At 42.6% G+C, this 21010-nt stretch overlaps 1 protein-coding gene, 1 non-coding gene and 1 pseudogene across 3 annotated transcripts in view; 2 read left to right on the top strand and 1 right to left on the bottom strand.

Annotated features, from left to right (window-relative positions):
• Positions 1-21010, bottom strand: part of TAOK1 (TAO kinase 1) — a 162533-nt gene that overhangs the window by 120196 nt on the left and 21327 nt on the right. The window lies entirely within an intron of this gene.
• On the top strand, positions 8900-9005 carry LOC112129762 (U6 spliceosomal RNA). Its single transcript, XR_002912115.1, has one exon. It is a non-coding gene; the product is annotated as a U6 spliceosomal RNA (small nuclear RNA).
• Positions 16057-16229, top strand: LOC129051320 (translation machinery-associated protein 7B-like; annotated as a pseudogene).

Here is a 21010-nt window from a genome sequence, read left to right as displayed (position 1 = left end):
GCCATTTGCAGCGGGGAGGAGTCTGGCCCCTCCTCCTCCTGTGTAGAACCTGAGATTTGAATGGCAGGGCGAGAAGTGCTCTAGCAGGAGACTCTGGCCTTGTGGAGTATCCCTATTTCCCCTTTTTTTCCCTTTTCACCCAATAAAACCCTCTGCTTTACTCACCCTTTAAACTGTCTGCAAGCCTGAATTTTCATGGCCATGGGACGGACAAGTTCTTTAGCTGAACTAAGGAAAAGTCCTGCAATGCTAACAGAGCTGCCTTAGTTGATTTCTAGAGTGAAGAATCTTTTTACATTCTTTTTTTTTCTTTTTGAGACAGAGTCTAGCTCTGTCACCCAGGCTGGAGTGCAGTGATCTCGGCTCACTGCAACGTCCACCTCCCGGGTTCAAGCAATTCTCCTGCCTCAGCCTCCTGAGTAGCTGGGATTACAGGTGCCCGCCACGACATCCAGCTAATTTTTGTATTTTTAGTAGAGACAGGGTTTCACCATGTTGGCCAGGCTGGTCTTGAACTCCTGACCTCGTGATCCACCCGGCTCGGCCTCCCAAAGGGCTGGCTCACAAGCGTGAGCCACTGCACCTAGCTACATTCTTTTATTAGCCCTATAACTGAGACTCAAACTCTACTTACATTCTCTTGCATTACCAGTAATTCAAAAAGATAACTATGGTAAGGCCCTGGAGACTCAGTGGCTCATGCCTATAATCCCAACACTTAGGAAGGCCAAGGCAGGAGGACTGCTTGAGCCCAGGAGTTCAAGACCAGCCTAGACAACATTGCAAGACACTGTCTCTACAAAAAATTTAAAAATTAGCCAGGTGTGGTGGCAAACACCTGCAGTCCTAACTACTCAGGAGGCTAAGGCAGAAGGCTCCCTTGAGCACAGGAGTTTAAGGCTGCAGTAAGCTATGATCTGAGAAACAGAGCACAACTCTGTCTCTCTCTAAAAAAAAAATTTGGACAGGTGTGGTGGCTCACGCCTGTAATCCAACACTTTGGGAGGCCAAGGTGGGTGGATCACCTGAGGTTAGGAGTTCAAGACCAGCCTGGTCAACATGGTGAAACCCCGTCTCTACTAAAAAATACAAAAATTAGCCAGGCAGGCCGGGCACAGTGGCTCACGCCTGTAATTCCAGCACTTTGGGAGGCCGAGACGGGTGGATCACGAGGTCAGGAGTTTGAGATCAGCCTGTCCAATATGGTGAAACCCCGTCTGTTGGGAACAGGCCTCCAAATCTGGCCATAAACTGGCCCCTTTTAAAACTGGCCATAAACAAAATCTCTGCAGCACTGTGACATGTTCGTGATGGCCATGATGCCCACGCCGAAGGTTGTAGGTTTACCGAAATGAGGGCAAGGAACACCTGGCCCACCCAGGATGGAAAACTGCTTAAGGCGGTCCTAAACCACACACAATACCATGAGTGATCCGTGCCTTAAGGACATGCTCCTGCTGCAGATAACTTGCCAGAGCCCATACCTTTGTTTTGGCCCATCCCTTTGTTTCCCATTTTAGTTAATCTATAATCCATAGAAACAACCCTTATCACTGGCTTGCTGTCAATAAATATGTGGGTAAAACTCTGTTTGAGGCTCTCAGCTCTGAAGGCTGTCAGCCTCCTGATTTCCCACTCCACACTTTATATTTCTGTGTGTGTGTCTTTAATTCCTCTAGCAACGCTGGGTTAGGGTCTCCACGACTGAGCTGGTCTCGGCACACTGAGCTGGTCTCGGCACCCATCTCTACTAAAAAGTACAAAAATTAGCATGGTGTGGTGGCTCACGCCTGTATTCCTAGCTACTCAGGAGGCTGAGGCAGGAGAATCGCTTGAATCCGGGAGTCAGAGGTTGCAGTGAGCCGAGATTGCACCACTGCAATCCAGCCTGGGCAACAGGATGAGATTCCATCTCAAAAAAAAAAAAAAAAATTAGCCAGGCATGGTGGTGGGCACCTGTAATCCCAGCTACTCGGGAGGCTGAGGCAGAAATGCTTGAACCAAGGAGGCAGAGGTTGCAGTGAGCCGAGATCGCGCCATTGCACTCTAGCCTGGGTGACAAGAGCAAAACTCTGTCTCAAAAAAAAAATTTAACTTATAAACATACTTATTTACATTTATTTACTTATAAAACCGTATGATGTCTCTACTTCAATATCTCAAAGAAATTTCTAACTCAAAATAATCTAGTCATTCAAGCCAATCTTCTGAGTTGCCTATAAAATTAAAGTGTGTCACACTAATGTATCCAATTTAGTAATCCAAAAACCTAAGTTTTTTTTTTTTAATTTATTTATTTAGAGACAGGGTCTCGCTCCGTTGCCCAGGTTGGAGTGCAGTAACACAAGCACAGCTCATTGCAGCTTTGATTTCCTGGGCTCAAGTGATCCTCCCACCTTAGCCTCCCAAGCAGCTGAGACTACAGGCACACACCACCATGCTCAACTAATATGTTTTCTTTTTAGTAGAGACAAAGTCTTGTTATGATGCCCAGGCTGGCCTCAAACTCCAGAGCTCAAGCACTCTCACCTAAGTGAGAACCTGACCAAAAAGGGGGAGTTTTTTTAAACAAAATTCTGGGAGGTCATTGTTTTGGACTAAGCTCATGCACTGGGCCCCAACAAACCAAACCAAAATGGAATCACTTGTGCTAAGACTTTAAGGAAACACACAGATTCTAGAACAGACTAGGTTTTGTTTTTTCTCCAGCAAATTTCTATAACAGCATAGGCATCCACTCCCAAAATTCCCATTAAGTCTTTTAATCAATTTCATTTCCCCTCACCTAGAGACCACCAAACTTCAGATGATCATGCAGCAAAGGTTCCAGCCAGTTCCAGGTGAAGATACCACCCCTGGCCATCAAAAAGCTACCCTCCTTCCACTAGACAGAACAGGGTGAGAGTTCCGTGATCTCCAACAGGTAGGGACTATGCCCCAAATCAGCATGAAGCAGTTACAGAAGAAAAGACCTTCAGTCCCTCTGCTTCCCATACAGATCTATGGGGATCACATCTCTCGGGGGAAGATGAGGCAGGAGAATAGGGTCTGGAGGCAGGGAACCTAAGGCTGTTTGATGCCAACTTCCTAGAACTAAATTGAAAGGAAAATCCTAACTTTCCATGCCTAAGTAACAAAAGGACCAGAGGTGACTCCTTTTGACCTTTCCTGAGTACTGCAGATGGGATATTGGCTGTCCCCAACAAATCAGACTGATTGCTGGTGGAGTCTTCGTTTGCAACTTTGTAACTTCACCCTAGCCTCTGATTGGTTGCTTTTTGCAGATGCGAAGTTACAAAGTTTTTGCAACCAATCAGATGTTTGCACAGGAGCGTGACCTTTGTAACTTCACATCAGCCTCTGGTGGGCTGCTTTCCCCAACCAATCAAACTGATTGCAGGCTACCACTTCAGTTACATGAGGTGAGCATGAAGTGGCCAATGGGAAACTTTTAGGGGGTATTTGAACCCAAGAAGATTCTACATCTGGGCTCCTTGAGACGCTGCTCAGGTCTGCTCCCACACTGTGGAGTGTACTTTCATTTTCAATAAATCCCTGCTTTCGTTCTTTTGTTACTTCATTCTTTCTTTGCTTTGCTGGACATTTTAACCAATTCTTTGTCCAAAATGCCAAGAACCTGAAGTCATGACCCTCTACTGGTGACAAAAATACAAGCCCTCTCTTTTTATCTTTTTGATTCAAATGGAAGAAAAAGCTCCTGTGAGTTTTCCCAAAACTCAACATTATTATAGTTTTCCTTTAATACTAAAGTAAAATTACAAGATAAAAATTAAATTTTACTGTCAACAAGATCAACTGTATTGATTAGATCTTATAGTCTTATTTATTTCAAAATAAATAGGGCACACTGTATGACAGATATTAAACAAACTCAAAACTTCAGAGATAAAAGGTATCTTAGATGGACAAGTGCCTGAAGGGTTGGGCGGCGTGCTTAAGGTCACAGTTAATAACAAAACTATAACTAAAAAACCTAAAGGTACTAAATACAAGGTGGTATCCTAAATTAGATCCTGAAACAGAAAAAGCATGTTAGTGGAAAATCTGAATAAAATTGGTAGTTTAGTTAATAATATTGTAACAATGTTAACGTGTTAGCATTGACAAATGTACCATGGTTATTTAAAATGTTAACATTAGAGGAAAGGCCAGGCATGGTGGCTCACGCCTGTAGTCCCAGCATTTTGGGAGGCTGAGGTGGCCGGATCACTTGAGGTCAAGTGTTTGAGACCAGTCTGGCCAACATGGTGAAACACTGTCTCTACTAAAAAATACAAAAATTAGCCGGTCCTGGTGGCATGCACCTGTAATCCCAGCTACTTGGGAGGCTGAGACACAAGAATCACTTGAACCCAGGAGACAGAGGGTGTAGTGTCCCCCAGTGTGGGGGACAGAGTGAGACTCTCCAAAAAAAAAAAAAAAAAAAAAAAAAAGAAAAGAAAAAAAAATCAGAGGAAAGTAGACAAAAGGTATACAAGAACTCTGTACTATCTTCTTTGCACTTTTTCTGTACATCTGAAATTATTAAGTAAAAACAAAAGGCTTATTTTAAAATTCTAAATCTGAAACTGATTTCTAATCCAGAATACTTCCCATCTGCTTTCATAAGAATACCCATCTAGAAAGGCATTAAGTTCTAAAACCAAGTATACAGAGATAACAAACTATAGCACCTGCCTGCAGCACCCTCAAACAAAAGAACAATCAAAAGAAATATTCTCTATTTTTCTGTTTAATAGGGAAGGGAACTAACACTCATTGACTGCTCGCTATATTCCAGGCATTTTGCTTATTTAATTCTCATAACTGGGGTGGGCGCAGTGGCTCACACCTGTAATCCCAGCACTCTGGGAGGTCGAGGGCAGAGGATCACTTGAGCCTAGGAGTTCGAGACAAGCCTGGGCAACATGGTGGAACCCTGTCTCTACAAAAAAAAAAAAAAAAAAAAAATTTAGTCAGGCATTGTGGTGCGCAACTGCAGTCCCAGCGACTTGGGAGGCTGAGATGGGAGGATCCCCCAAACCCAGGTGGCAGAGGCTGCAGTTGACCCACTGCACTCCAGCCTGCGTAAAAGCCAGATCTTGTCTCAAAAAATAAAAATACATATACAATTCTCACAACTGTTTTAAAATAATTATCACCTCAAATTATACTTGAAGTTCAAAGAATGTAAGTAATTTGCTCACTATCATATAGCTACTAAGTAACAGAGCCAGATTTCCATACCTCATCATCAACTTTCTCTAGGTTATCTAGGCACTCTACAGTCATCTGTGTATTTAAAAATAAGTATTTGTTACTAAATTTTACAGATTCTACCTCCATGGCATTTTTCACATCAAAACCCTCACTGCCAATCCCACTGCCACTACTTTTTGTTTAGGTCTCTGTTACCTCTTGTCTGTTCTACAGCAAAACACCTCTCAAGCATTCCAATCTCTAGTCTTATTCCCTTTAGTCCATTCTGTACACCTGTAAAGAACAGCTTCTTGCTCAGCCTCCCAACATCTATGAGGATGTTTTAGTAATGGTCTTAGATTTCCTTTTGAGATATTACCTCTCCTCTGCCTAGGTATTCCCCTCTAGGAAAAATGTACTTGGTTTTTGGAAATCCTGAATCTTGAACAAATGATACAAGTCCGGAAAAAAACGGTTGGCACTTATTCATTTGAGTGGCATCCTGATGAAACTGTCTATTCATTCCTTGTATCAAGACCCCAGGAGCTATCCTAGACTCTCTCCAGCCTTCCTTTTCAGTCTACAAGCAACTTAATAGTCTTATAATAAAATTCTTCTTTTTTTTTTTTGAGACAAGAGTCTCACCCTGTTGCCCAGGCTGGAGTGCAGTGGCGCAATCTCAGCTCACTGCAACCTCCGCCCCCGGATTCAAACAATTCTCGTGCCTCAACCTCCCGAGCAGCTGTGATTACAGGCATCCACCACCATGCCCAGCTAATTTTTGTATTTTTAGTGGAGACAAGGTTTCACCATGTTGGCTAGGCCGGTATGGAACTTTTGACCTCAAGTGATCCGCCCGCCTTGGCTTCCCAAAGTGCTGGGATTACAGGCGTGAGCCACTGCACCTGGCCAAGAAAATTATTCTTAAGATAGTTGGTATCATTTCTCTACTTCCAAAAACCCTAACAGATACATCACTCCTAACTCAAATAAGATCTCTAAAGCATTTCTTTCCTTTCTTTCTTTTTTTTTTTTTTTTGAGACAGAGTTCAAAGCGATCCTCCTGCGTCAGCCTCCCAAGTAGCTGGGACTACAGGCGTGCACCACCACACCTGGCTAATTTTTGTATTTTTTGGTAAAGACAGGGTTTCACCATGTTGGCCAGACTGGTCTCAAACTCCTGACCTCAAGGGATCCACCCGCCTCAGCCTCCCAAAGTGCTAGGATTACAGGCATGAGCCATCGCACCCAGCCAAGATCTCTAAAGCACTTTTAAAGAATCACTCAACCTTCCTGCTCAAAAACTTTAACCTACAAGTTCTCAATATTATATAATCTTCTCCAGGTTAACTTTAAGTTTTCAGGGTTCTCCCCATTTCAGTCCAAACTACATTTCTAAACTTATTTTCCACCAATGGCATTACATTCATTAATGTTATTCTCTCCACTTGGAATGCTATCCACAAAACCCCCATGTCTGCCTACAAATCTTACCCACCCTTCCAAATCTATTTCATTGTTCCCTTGTATATCAATTCTCATCCAATTCCACTTGAAATGTAGTTGGTGCAACTAAGAAACTGAATTTTATTTAATTTTTATTAAGTTTAACTTAAATTTATGGTAGCTAGGGGCTACCATATTGGACAGCTTAGCTCTAGCATATAATCTATTTTGCTTTACTATAAAATATTCAAGGAAAATATAAGAAGTTATTTAGGTGTTTCCTTAGTCTCACCAGGATGCCACTCCAAAACACCCTGAAGTTGCTCAGATCTAAGTTAGAGAATAACAGGCATAGAAAATCAAATTCAAAATCCACAACAGATCATACAATGTACCAACAGCTGGTCCCACATATGAGGGGCCTCTTAAGCTACTGAACCTTTGAAGAAATTTGAAAAAGGGACTCCTTTTAAGGATATGCAACTCCATAAGCACAAGACATGGATAATGCATAGCACAGCACAGGCTGAATTTCAGTCCTCACTCACCCCTTAGACAGATGCCCCTGGCTTAGAGCCACACATACTTCCCATATTCTCTTTCTTCTAGCCTTTTACTGCATCTCAGAATGTCTTTTTTTCTACCTTTGGCTCAGCAACTATCTCCTAGATGTCCTCCCAGACTACTATACTTACTCTCTTCCCTAATCTCTAATTTGGATTCAGAACCCTCTTCTGTGTTTCTGTAATATAAAAATATCTCTGATATTGCACTTATCATACTAGCTTATAATTACTTATTTTCTCCATTGATTTCCTACCCTGGAACAATACGCTCTCTGCAGATACAAGTCACATTTCTTCACCTTTACATTTTCATCTACTACATAGCACCTAAACATAGTAGGTGCCAAATCAATGTAACCATGAATCAAACTGATTCATTCTTGGCTGGGTGCGGTGGCTCACGCCTGTAATCCCAGCACTTTGGGAGGCCGAGGCGGGTGGATCACGAGGTCAGGAGATCGAGACCATCCTGGCTAACACGGTGAAACCCCGTCTCTACTAAAAATACAAAAAATTAGCCGGGCGTGGTGGCGGGCGCCTGTAGTTCCAGCTACTCGGGAGGCTGAGGCAGGAGAATGGCGTGAACCCAGAAGGCGGAGCTTGCAGTGAGCTGAGATCGCGCCATTGCACTCCAGCCTGGGCAACAGAGCGAGACTCCGTCTCAAAAAAAAAAAAAAAAAACAAAAAACAAAAACTGATTCATTCTTATGTAAAATGCATTAAAATAAGATAAATTTTACAATATTTAAATTACCTATCAATTTTAACAGATTCTAATTTCACTTGATCTTAGATTAGAAGAATGATATTTTCAAACATAATTTATCATCTTTCAATATCTCCCTTACTAAAGTAAAAAGTTTGGTTTTTTTGTTTTTGTTTTTTTTGTTTTTGACAAGATCTGGCTCTACCACCCAGGCTGGAATGCAGTGGTGTAATCTCAGCTCTCCCAGGCTCAAGCCATCCTCCTACCTCAGCCTCCCGAGTAGCTGGGACTATAGGCACACACCACCCTACTCAGCTAATTTTTATATTTTTTGTACAGATGGGGTATCGCCACGCTGCCCAGGCTGGTCTCAAACTCATGAACTCAAGCTGTCCACCCGGCTCAGCCTCCCAAAGTGCTGGGATTACAGGCAGGAGCCACCAAGCTTGGATGTAAGTTTTAAAGTGAACAAAAATGGGCCGGACACAGTGGCTCCCACCTGCAATCCCAGCACTTTGGGAGGCCGAGGCAGGCAAATCATTTGAAGTCAGGAGTTTGAGACCAGCCTGGTCAACATGGTAAAACCCCATCTCTACTAAAAATAAAAAAAAAAATTAGCCGGGCGTGGTGGTGTGTGTCTGTAATCCCAGCTACTGGGAAAGCTGAGGCAGGAGAATCCCTTGAACCTGGGAGGTGGTGGTCACAGTGAGTTGGGATAGTGCCACTGCACTCCAGCCTGGGAGACAGAGTGAGATTCTACCTCAAAAAACCAAAACCAATAATTATTTACTAATAAATTTAATGATCTAACTTTTAAATAATTGTACTGCTAACTATCTGGTTGTTATAATGGAGACGAAGTAGTATATCTCAATAGCACATTAATCTTTAGTACAGGTAGACTAATACATTTTGTATATAATCTATAATGAAAAATGACAATCCCCCAAAATTGTTAAAATATTCCAAAAGAAACTTACATGTACTCACTTCAGCAGCACATATACTAAAAACCTGGAACAATACAGAGATTAGCCTGGCTGCTGAGCAAGGATGACATACAAATTCATGAAACGTTCCATTAAAAAAAAAAATTTAAAACTTATGTAAGTTGTACAAAACTTCAAACTATTTTCTAAATGGCAAAAAGAGAAACTAAAGGTCAGCAGTCAACAAAGAAAACTTCTGACAAGTAATCTAACACATGACACAAAAATAGACATCTCCTACTACTGACCTCCTTTTTTCTGATAAGCACAACTTCCAAAGAAAGACATGTAGGTCACCCAACTTCTATACTTTAGCAACCAAGGAGAAGTGGATGAGTCTTCCTATTTCTCTGCCCAGTATTTCTTTTCTTTCCTTAGCAAATGTTACCGTGTCTCTATTTGCTTTTTTTTTTTTTTTGAGAGGGAGTCTCGCTCTATTGCCAAGGCTGGAGTGCAGGTGGCAGGATCTTGGGTCACTGCAAGCTCCGCCTCCCAGGTTCACACTATTCTCCTGCCTCAGCCTCCCAAGTAGCTGGGACTACAGGTGCCCGCCACCATGCCCAGCTAATTTTTTTGTATTTTTAGTAAAGACGGGGTTTCACCATGTTAGCCAGGATGGTCTCGATCTCCTGCCCTTGTGATCTGCCCATCTCGGCCTCCCAAAGTGCTAACTTGACCTAATTCTCATTTATAGAACACTATACACAACAAATGAAGAATACATATTCTTCTCAAGTATGTACAGAACAACCAAAATAGACCATATACTGGGCCATGAAACAAGTTTGCTTTTTTTTTTTTTTGAGACAGGGTCTTACTCTGTCACCCAGGCTGGAGTGCAGTGGCACGATCTTGGCTCACTGCAACCTCCGCCTCCCGGGTTCACGCTATTCTCCTGCCTCAGCCTCCAGAGTAGCTAGGATTACAGGCGTCCACTACCACGCCTGGCTAATTTTTTGTATTTTTAGTAGAGTCGGGGTTTCGCCATGTTGGGCAGGCTGGTCTCGAACTCCTGACCTCAAACAATCCGCGTGCTTCAGTCTCCCAAAGTGCTGGGATTACAGATGTGAGCCACCATGCCCAGCTTGAAACAAGTCTTAATAAATAAAGAATTAAATTCAGACAGTAAGTTTTCCGACCACACAGAATTAAGTCAGAAATCAAAAATCAGAAAAATATCAAGAAAATTCCTAAATATTTAAAAATTAAACAACACACTTCTAAATACACACGGTTTGTCAAAGAGAAATATAAAAGTGAAATTGGAAAATATTTTGAATTGAAATACAGGGACACAGGAAAATTTTATAACATTAAATCCTTGTATTAGAAGAGGCTGGGCGTGGTGGTTCACGCCTGTAATCCCAGCACTTTGGGAGGCCGGAGCAGGTGGATCATGAGGTCAGGAGATTGAGACCATCCTGGCTAACACGGTGAAACCCCGTCTCCACTAAAAAATAGAAAAAAATTAGCCAGGCGTGGTAGCAGGCACCTGTAGTCCCAGCTACTCGGGAGGCTGAGCAGAATGGCGTGAACCCAGGAGGCGGAGTTTGCAGTGAGCCAAGATCGCGCCACTGCACTCCAGCCTGGGAGACAGAGGGAGACTCTGCCTCAAAAAAAAAAAAAAAAGAGAGAAAAGAAAGATTTAGTACCAAAATATAAGCATCCAGATTAAGAAACTTAAAAAAAAAAAAAAAAAAAGGAACAGCAAATTAAACACAACACAGCAAAAGGAAATAATGAGCCAAAGTCAAAAAAACAATGGGGAAAAAAAAAGAAACCAATAAAGAAAAGTCAATGACACCAACAGCTAGATTTTTGTTGTTGTCGTTGTTGTTGTTTTTTGAGATGGAGTCTTGCTCTGTCACCCAGGCTACAGTGCAATGAGGCGATCTCAACTCACTGCAACCTTTGCCTCCCAGATTGAAGTGATTCTCATGCCTCAGCCTCCTGAGTAGCTAGGATTACAGGAACCTGCCCCCACGCCCAGTTAATTTTTGTATGTTTAGTAGAGATGGGGTTTCACCATGTTGGTCAGGCTGGTCTCGAACTCCTGACCTCGTGATCCACCCACCTCTGCTTCCCAAAGTGCTGGGATTGTAGGCGTGCAGTAGCATGCCCATCCTCAAAAGCTAGCTAGGTAACTGTAGACAAACTAATGCCAAAGAGAGAGAAGAAATAAATTACCAGTATCAGGAATTGAAGAGGTGATATCACTACAGATGCTATCAACATTAAAAGAAAAATATGGGATTATTATGAGTAATTTTACCAGTCAATCTGATAACTCCCATGAAATGGAGAGTCTCTGAAAAAACATAAACTATCAAAGTTCATTCAAAAATAAACAGAGGGGCCGGGAGCAGTGGCTCATGCCTGTAATGCCAGCACTTTGGGACGCTGAGGCGGACGGATCACCTGAGGCTGGTCAGGAGGTCGAGACCAGCCTGGCCAACATGATGAAACCCAGTCTCTACTAAAAATATTAAAAAAAAAAAAAATTAGCTGGGTGTGGTGGCACACGCCTGTAGTTCCAGCTACTCAGGAGGCTGAGGCAGGAGAATCGCTTAAACCCAGGAGGTGGGGATGGCAGCGAGCCGAGATTGCGCCACTGCACTCCAGCCTGGGCAACAGAGCGAGACTCCATCTCAAAAAATAAATTAAAAAAAAAGGACAGGCCAGGCGCGGTGGCTCACACCTGTAATCCCAGCACTTTGGGAGGCCGAGGCGGGTGCATCACGAGGTCAGGAGATTGAGACCATCCTGCCTAACACAGTGAAACCCCGTCTCTACTAAAAATACAAAAAATTAGCTGGGCATGGTGGCAGGCACCTGTAGTCCCAGCTACTCGGGAGGCTGAGGCAGGAGAATGGCGTGAACCCAGGAGGTGGAGCTTGCAGTGAACCAAGATTGTGCCACTGCACTCCAGCCTGGGCGACGCAGCAAGACTCCGTCTCAAAAAAAAAAAAAAAAAAAAAAAAAAAAGGATAAATAGAGGATAGCACAGTGGCTCACACCTATAACCCTAGTACTATAAGAAGCCGAGTGGGGAGGATCACTTGAGCCCAGGAGTTCGAGACCAGCCCAACCAACATGCCAAAACCCAATCTCTACCCCCCAAAAATTTTTTAACAGGCTAGGAGTGGTGGCATTTGCATGTGGTTCCAGCTACTTGGGAGGCTGATGCAGGAGGATCACTTGAACCCAGGAGGTCAAGCTTCGGTGGGCTGTGATGGTGCCACTACACTCCAGCCTGGGTGACACAGCAAGACAAACAAAAAAAGATAACCTAATTCACTGTTTCTACTAAAGAAATATAATTCATAATTAAAAGGCTTGCCTAGAGAAAACTCTAGGCCCAGATGGTTTCACAGGGAAATTCTATCAAATATCTAAGAAGAAATAATACCACTTCTACATAAACTCTTCCAGCATATAAACATTTATCAACTTATATTATGAGGTCAACATTACCATGATACCAAAACCAGACATCAACAAGAAAACTATAAACCAGTATCTCAAACAGATATAATGCAAAAATTGCAACAAAACATTTACAAATAGATGCTGGCAGTTTATAAAAAGAATATATCATCATCAAGTGGGATTCTTCTCAGGAGTAAAAATCAATCCATATAATTCACTTTATTAGTCTAAAAAAGTATAACCGGGCAGATGCGGTGGCTCACACCTGTAATCCCAGCACTTTGGAAGGCCAAGGCAGGTGGATCACAAGGTCGAGGAGACTGAGACCATCCTGGCCAACATGGGGAAACCCTGTCTCTACAAAAAATACAGTAATTAGCCGGGCATGGTGGTGGGTGCCTGTAATCTCAGCTACTTGGGAAACTGAGGCAGAAGAATCACTTGAACCTGGGAGGCAGAGGTTGCAATGAGCTGAGACTGCGCCACTACACTCCAGCCTAGATGACAGAGCGAGACGCTGCCTCAAAAAGAAAAAAAAAAATCCCTATAGCTAATATCATATGCAATGATAAAAGATTAAGTATTTTCCAGCTGGGCGCGGTGGTTCACACCTGTAATCCTAGCACTTTGGGAGGCCAAGGCAGGCGGATCACGAGGTCAGGAGTTCGGGATCAGCCTGACCAACATGGAGAAACCTCATCTCTGTTAAAACCACAAAATTAGCCAGGCGTGCTCGCGCATGCCCGTAATCCCAGCTACTCGGGAGGCTGAGGCAGCAGTCGCTTGAACCCAGGAGGCGGAGATTGCAGTGACCTGAGATCGTGCCATTGCACTCTAGCCTGAGCAACAAGAGCGAAACTTCGTCTCAAAAAAAAAAAAAAAAAAAGATTAAGTATTTTCCTCATAAGATAGGGAATAAGACAAGGATATCCACCTTCATATTGTACTTTAGGAGCTAGCCAGTGCAACAAGGCAAGAAGAAAAAAAAAAGCATTCAGACTGGCAAGGAAGAAATAAAACTGTACTAATAAACATAATTGTGTACACAGAAAATCCCAGTCTACAAAATAGCTACCAGAAATAAGTGAATTTATCAAGGTTGCAGAATACAAAGTCAATATCAAAAAAAATCAATTATGGTTGGCACTGTGGCTCATTCTTGTAATCCCAGCACTTTGGGAGGCCGAGGCGAGTGAATTGCTTGAGTCTGTGACCAGCCTGGGCAACATGCAGAAACCATCTCTAAAAAAATAAAAAATTAAGCCAGGCGTGGTGGCATGCACCTGTAGTCCCAGCTACTTGGGAGGCTGAGGAGGGAGGACTGCTTGAGCCCAGGAGGCAGAGGTTGCAGTAAGCTGAGATCACACCACTGTACCCCAGCCTGGGTGACAGGGTGAGACCCCATCTCAAGAAAAAAAAAAAAAATTAGCCAGGTGTTGCAGCAACACTTGTAGTCCCAACTACTTGGGAGACTGAGGTGGGAGGATCACTTGAGCCTGGGAGGGTGAGGCTGCAATGAGCCAAGATTCTGTCACTGCACTCGAGCTTGGGCAACAGAGTGAGACCCTGTCTCAAAAAACAAACAAACAAAAAAACAATTGTATGTTTACATACTCATAATGAAACTGAAATTTGGTGGGGGGGGAGACAACATTTTCAATAAAATTAAAAATCATGGCTGGGCTCAGTGGCACATGCCTATACTTCTAGCACTTTGGGAGGCTGAGGTGGGAGGATCGCTTGAGCTCAGGAGTTCAAAACCATCCTGGGTAACACAGCAAGACCTCATCTCTACTAAAAATCAAAATAAATTAGCCAGGCATGGTGGTGTGTGCCTGTGGTCCCAGCTGTTTAGGAGGTTGAGGTGGGAGAATCGCTTGAGCCTGGGAGATGAATGCAGCAGTGAGCCTTGATCACACCACTGCACTCCAGCCTAAACAACAGAAAGAGAGATTACATCTCAAAAAAAAAAAAATACTGCCGGGTGCAGTGGCTCACATTCCCAGCACTTTGGGAGGCCGAGGCAGGTGGATCACCTGAGGTCGGAAGTTCAAGACCAGCCTGATCAACAAGCAGAAATCCCGTCTCTATTAAAAATACAAAATTAGTCGGGTGTGGTGGCACATGCCTGTAATCCCAGCTACTGGGGAGGCTGAGGTAGGAGAATCGCTTGAACCCAGGAGGCGGAGGTTGCAGTGAGCCGAGATCATGCCATTGCACTCCAGCCTGGTCAGTAAGAGTGAAACTCCATCTCAAAAAAAAAAAAAAAATTACAAAATACTTAGAGATAAATCTAACAAATGTGTGCACGATTTGTATGCTGAAAATTACAAAACACTGATGAGAAAAATAAGAAAAAGACCTGAATAAATGAAGAAATATACTAAATTCATAGACTGGGAGACTCAGTATTGTCAGGATATCAGTGGTCCCACTAATGATCCAAAGATTCAACAAAATCCCAAAAAACCAGCAGCCTTTTTTGAAGAAACTGACAAACTGATTCTAAAACATACATTTAAAAAAAAAAAAAAAAAAAAGCAAAGCACCCAGAATAGCCAAAACAACTTGAATAAAAGAATAAACGTGAAGAACTCTAATTGATGCCAAAACTTACTATAGTCAGCCCCCTGTATTTTAGTTCCACATTCCTGGATTCAGTCAATCTCGGATCAAAAATATTCAGAAAAAAACAATTTCACAAAGTTCCAAAAAGCAAAACTTGAATTTGCCATCCACCAGGTAGTACACTGAATCCAGAAGAATGAAGTGATGTGTAGGGAATGTATTTAGTATTATAAATAATCTACAGAAGATTTAAAGTATACAGGAAGATGTGTGTAGGTTATATGCAAACACTACATCATCTTATATAAGTGACTTAGGCATTCATGGATTGTATCCACAGGGGTCCTGGAACCAATCCCACACAGATACCAAGGAATCAAGGAATGATTATATAAAGCTACGATAGGCTGGGTGCAGTGGCTCACACCTGTAATCCCAGCACTTTGAGAGGCCAAGGTGGGAGGATCACTTGAGGTCAGGAGTTGGAGACCAGCTTGGGTAACATACAAGACCCTATTTCTACAAAAAATAAAAATAAAAAATAAAAAAAGTTTAAAAATTAGCCAGGCACGGTGGCATGTGCCTACAGTTCTAGCTACTAAGGAGTCTGAGATGTGAGGATCACTTGAGCCCAGGAGTTTGAGGTTTCAGTGAGCTATAATCATACCACTGCACTTTAGCTTTGGCAACAGAGCAAGATCCTGTCTCAAAACAAAACGAAGAAGCTGGGCATAGTGGCTCATGCCTGTAATCCCAGCACTTTGGGAGCCTGAGGCAGATGGATCGCTTGAGCTCAGGAGTTCAGACCAGCCTGGGCAACATGGCAAAACCCCATCTCTACTAAAAATACAAAAATTAGCTGGGTGTGGTGGTGTGCGCCTGTGATCTCAGCTACTTGGGATGCTGAGGTAGAAGGATCACTGGAACCTGGGAAGTCGAGGCTGCAGTGAGCTATGATCATGCCACTCTACTGCAGCCTTGGTGACAGAGTAAGACCCTGTGAAAGAAAAAGAAAGAGAGAGAAGAGAATGAAAGAACTAGATTTTATCAAAATTAAAAACTTCTGCTCTGTGAAAGATATCATTAAGAAAAAATTTTAAAAGCCATAACTGGGTTTCCAGTGGCAGGGTCTGGGGAAGGGGCGGCAGGTGCCATGTCCAGCCACAAAGATGGCAAGAAGAAACCCCTGAAACAGCCCAGAAAGCAGGCCAAGGAGATATACAAGGAAGGCAAGGCTTTCAAGTAGACACAAAAAGAGGACCAGAAGAAACTATAGGGAAGGGGCCCCTGGCCACAGGTGGAATTAAGAAATCTGGCAAAAAGTAAGCTGCTCCATGTGCCTGAGGCGATGGTGACCCTTGATTTCATTCCCTACTATAACATCTTTTGCCATCTATAGCTGGACTGAAGTGTTGTAATGGATCCTGTTGTACATTTAAGAATAAACTTCTGTGGAAAGAAACGAAAAGCCATGAACGAAAAAAATGTACCTGCAAAACCTACATCTAATAAGGGCTTATCCTGAATACATAAAGAATTAAAAACTAAATAAGAAAACGAACAACCCAACTTAAAAATGGAGGGAAGGGGCCGGGCGCAGTGGTTCACGCCTGTAATCCCAGCACTTAGGGAGGCCAAGGCAGGTGGATCACCTGAGATCAGCAGTTCAAGACCAGCCTGGCCAACATGGCAAAACCCCTCACTAATAAAAAATACAAAAATTAGCCAGGCATGGTAGCAGACGCCTGTAATCCCAGCTACTCAGGAGGCTGAGGCAGGCAGAACTGCTTGAACCCAGGAGGTGGAGGTTGCAGTGAGCCAAGAAAGTGCCACTGCACTCCCGCCTGGACGATAGAGTGAGACTCCACCTCAAAAAAAAAAAAAAAAAAAAAAAAAAAAAAAAAACTGGTAAACTAAAATAAGGATAATTTATTCAATATTTACCAGACCTTTACCATATCCCCGGCACTGTCCTTGATGCTGGGTTGAAAAATAATTAAGTGGGAGGGGAAAATATGATAAAAACTTGATTGTAATTGCATTTAACAAATATTGATTAAATAAACTAAAAGATATAAAAGAATAAAAGATAACCCTGCCCTGAAGATGATTACCCCTTTTAGAAAATTAATGAGTTCAAATTTTGCCTCTCTACAGTAGTATCAAACACGACACTGAATACAATTCCAAGGAGGAAAACTAAAATCTCAAGTTTTACTTAAAAATATTTTACTCATCAAAGTTTTAAAATTAAACAAGCCTAAAAGATGGCAAATACATACTTTCGGCTTGCATTAAGGAAAGAAGCCACTCAATGTGTTCTTTTTAATTTGTTGTATTATTTAATTAATGTAATATTTAATTAAATAATGTAATATTTAATTTGTTGTATACATTTCCAATGTATAACTGCCCCTTTTCCAAGGATCCAATTAATTTCTCTTTGAGAAGAAGACTTCTCAAAGAGAAGTCTTAAGACTAGCTTTTTTTCCCATTAAATCTAATGGGTACTGTGAATCTTCCACGTGACTATTTCTCTCTATGCTTTGAAATGAAGAAGAGCAAAAAAAGTATCAGACTTCTAAATCTATCCAATAAAAATAAAAATAAATAATGTTGCAATAAAATCCCTGTACATAATCTTTTTTATTTTTTGAAATGGAGTCTCACTGTGTCGCTCCGACTGGAGTGCAGCGGCGCAATCTCAGCTCACTACAACCTCTGTCTCCCGGGTTCAAGCGATTCTCCTGTCTCAGCCTTCCCAGTAGCTTGGATTACAGGTGCCTGCCACCATGCCCGGCTAATTTTTTCTATTTTTAGTAGAGATGGGGTTTTGTCATGTTAGCCAGGCTGGTTTCGAACTCCTGACCTCAGGTGATCCGCCTGCCTCAGCCTCCCAAAGTGCTAGGATTACAGGCATGAGCCACCACGCCCAGCAAAACTGTTCTTTCTTAATGCAGAAAATTTGAATAGACATCTTTCAATGCCAAGTCAAAGGGTAATATGCGAATATTTGAAGCAAGAAAAACCTCCAATTTATCTGCATTACAGTTTATAATTGTACATAATGACAGACGGTTCTTAAACACTTGCTTTCAAAGTTTAAACCAGTTTTACCATATCTTCTCTTTTTAATTACCATAGTATTTTATATTTGTACCAGTTTGGCACTTAATTATATAGAAACACCAAATACTTTACATCTTCAAAGATTTTTCTTGCTAACTGAAGCAGACCTCTTTGAGAATTAGAAGTTTATTTTATATTTTTCCATAGAAGATAAACAAATGGCTAATGAGTGCATGAAAAGATGCTCAACATCATTAGTCACCAGGGAAATGCAAATCAAAACTACAAAGAAGTACCATTTCACACTCAAGGATGGCTATAAAATTTTTTTAATGGGAAGTAATTGTTGGAGAGGATGTGGAGAAACTGGAACCTTCATATATTTTTGGTGGTAACGTAAAATGGTTCAGCCACTATGGGAAATAGGTGGCCGTTTCCTTAAAAAGTTAAACACCTAATTATCATATGACCCACCAATTTCATTTTTAGGTATACATCCAAAAAACTGAAAACAGTACATATTAATGTACAAATATATTCATATTAGCACTATTCACAGTAGCCAAAAAGTATAAAACAGCTGGGCACAGTGGCTCACTGCCTGTAATCCCAGCACTCTGGGAGCCTGAGGCAGGTGGATCGCTTGAGCTCAGGAGTTCAGACCAGCCCAGGGAACATGGTGAAACCCCGTCTCTACTAAAAATATCAAAATTATCCTGGCGTGGTACCACGCACCTGTAATCCCAGCTATTTGGGAGGCTGAGACAGGAGAATCGCTTGAACCCGGGAGGCGGAGGTTGCAGTGAGCCTAGGTCAAGATTGCGCCACTGCACTCCAACCTGGGCAACAGAGCGAACTTCCGTTCCTCCACCTCCGCGCAAAAAAAAGATATAAAACGGCTCACATGTCCATCGCCAAATGAATGGGAAAACAAACTGTGGTACATAAATATAATGGAATATTATTGAGCCATAAACAAAACTAAAGTAGGCAGGGTGCGGTGGCTCACGCCTGTAAACCTAACACTTTGGGAGGCCGAGGCGGGCGGATCACTTGAGGTCAGGAGTTCAAAACCAGCTTGGCCATCATGGTGAAACCCCGTCTCTACTAAAAATACAAAAATAATAGCTGGGCATGGTGGTGTGTGCTTGTAGTCCCAACTACTTCGGAGGCTGAGGCAGGAGAATTGCTTGAACCCGGGAGGCGGAGGTTGCAGTGAGCCGATATTGTGCCAACGCACTCCAGGCTCACTGACAGAGCGAGACTCCATCTCAAATAAATAAATAAATAAATAAATAAATAAATAAATAAAGTATTGGGCTGGGCACAGTGGTTCACGCCTGTAATCCCAGCACTTCGGGAGGCCAAGGCGGGTGGCTCACTTGAGGTCAGGAGTTCAAGACCAGCCTGGCCAAAATGGTGAAACCCCATTTCTACTAAAAATACAAAAATTAGCCAGGCACAATGGCATGTGCCTGTAATCCCAGCTATTCAGGAGGCTGAGGCAGGAGAATCACTTGAACCCAGGAGGTGGAGGTTGCAGTGAGCTGGGATCATGCCACCTGCACTCCAGCCTGGGTGACCGAGCAAGACTCCGTCTCAAATAATAATGAAGTACTGACACATGCTCCACCATGGATGAAGCTCCAAAAACACTATGCTAAGTAAAAGAAGCCAGAAACAGGCCGGCCGTGGTGGCTCACACCTGTAATCCCAGCACTTTGGGAGGCTGAGGCAGGCGGATCACGAGGTCAGGAGATTGAGACCATCCTGGCTAACACGGTGAAATCCCGTCTCTACTAAAAATACAAAACAATTAGCTGGGCCTTGTGGCAGGTGCCTGTAGTCCCACCTACTCAGGAGGCTGAGGCAGGAGAATGGCGTGAACCCGGGAGGCGGAGTTTGCAGTGAGCCAAAATCATGCCACTGCACTCCAGCCTGGGCGACAGAGCGACTCCGTCTCAAAAAAAAAAAAAAAAAAAAAAAGAAGCCAGAAACAGAAGGTCAAATATTGCACGATTCCTTTTTTATGAAGTATCCAGAATAGGCAAATCCATAGACATAGAACAAAGACTGGTGATTATCAGAGACGGAAGAGAGGAAAATAGGGAGCAACTGCTATAATAAATGGGTGCAGGGTTTGCTTGAGGGTTAAGGAAAATGCTTTGGAACATACATATGGTAGTTATACAACACTGTGAATGTACTAAATGCCACTGAACTGTTTACTTTAAAATGGTTATTTTTGTTGTTGTTTTTGTTTTTTGAGACAGGGTCTCACTCTGCCACCCAGGCTGGAGTGCAGTGGCGTGATCTCCGCTCACTACAACCTCCGCCTCCCAGACTCAAGTGATCCTCCCACCTCTGCTTCCCAAGCAGCTGGGACTACAGACACATGCCACCATGCCCAGCTAATTTTTGTACTTTTCGTAGAGACAGGATTTTGCCATGTTGCCCAAGCTGGTCTGAACTCCTGAGCTCAAACAATCCACCGGTCTCAGCCTCCCAAAGTGCTGGGCTTACAGGCGTGAGCCACCATACCCAGCCTAAAATGATTAATTTTATGTTATGTGAATTTCACCTCAATTTTTTTAAGTTTAACTATTTGGGATGGAAATATTTCCTAACTGTATTTAGACACTTCCATGGAGTCTTATTTCCCTTTTTATAAGGCAGACCACATTGAACCTAATTAATATTTCCTATTGACTGAGGATCACCATTATGTATAACAATGACTATGAGTAAGCCATTCCTCTTGTGTCTTAATTCTGAGTCTCAGTTGTCTCATCCGTAAAATGACATTTTTTGCTAGATCACAGGATCTTAATGTTTTTAGTCACAGATACTTTTGAAGACCCAATTAAGGTATGAATTCTTACCCTAGAAAAATGCACATGTGCATATTCATACCAAATTTGTACACAACCTCAGGAAGTTCATAGACCTACTGTGCAATTCCCGTGCAAGACCCACACAAGCAATTCCCATGGGTTCAGCATTTCTGATTCTACTACGGTCTAATACAGTGGAATAGC

Source organism: Pongo abelii, chromosome 19 (genome assembly GCF_028885655.2).
Source record: "Pongo abelii isolate AG06213 chromosome 19, NHGRI_mPonAbe1-v2.0_pri, whole genome shotgun sequence".
In the NCBI taxonomy this organism is placed as follows: domain Eukaryota; kingdom Metazoa; phylum Chordata; class Mammalia; order Primates; family Hominidae; genus Pongo; species Pongo abelii.
The sequence above is the reverse complement of the archived record's forward strand: the minus strand, read 5'-3'. Positions and strand labels throughout refer to the sequence as shown.